The sequence below is a fragment of the Mus pahari genome, chromosome 8, assembly GCF_900095145.1.
Source record: "Mus pahari chromosome 8, PAHARI_EIJ_v1.1, whole genome shotgun sequence".
Taxonomy (NCBI): Eukaryota; Metazoa; Chordata; class Mammalia; order Rodentia; family Muridae; genus Mus; species Mus pahari.
This window is the reverse complement of record NC_034597.1, coordinates 57,902,518-57,903,153: the sequence shown is the minus strand read 5'-3', so window position 1 is coordinate 57,903,153 and position 636 is coordinate 57,902,518.

The following is a 636-nucleotide window of genomic DNA, read 5'->3' as shown; positions in this document are numbered from 1 at the left end:
TGACCCAGAATGCAGAGCCAATTCCTGGCTGAACTTCTCACTCACTTTTTCTTATCACTGGGAAGCAGATAGATGGGAAGTAACTTAAGGGGGGAAGGGTGTACTTTGGCTTACAGTTTAAGGAGGACACTGTCCATCCACTGCAGGAAAGATGTGGTGGCAGAAGGGGGAGGCTGCTGGTCACACTGCCTCCACAGCTGGGAAGCAAAGAAGGAACAGGAGATGGGAGGGAGACGTAAGACTTCAAGGCTTACTCCAATCCAGTGAGCCAACATGGGGGACACCACAACATGGGGGACACAGCAGTGAGGCACAGAACGGCCCTTGGGTGCTTATCTGGGAGTCCTGGGCTTCTGGCACCACTGCCCAAAGGACACCTGCTCTGTTGACCACTTACAGGAACCAGACTCCGTGATGGTGGGAGTGTCCATCTCTGTTATTAACTAGTGGGCACTCCCTGCCACTCGGGAAACAACCTGTCGGAGAGTGAAGGAGACTGCCTTGAGTAGAATGTCATGAGGCCGGGCGTGGTAGCGCACACCTTTAATCCCAGCATTCAGGAGGCAGAGGCAGAGGCAGAGGCAGAGGCAGAGGCAGAGGCAGAGGCAGAGGCAGAGGCAGAGGCAGAGGCAGAGG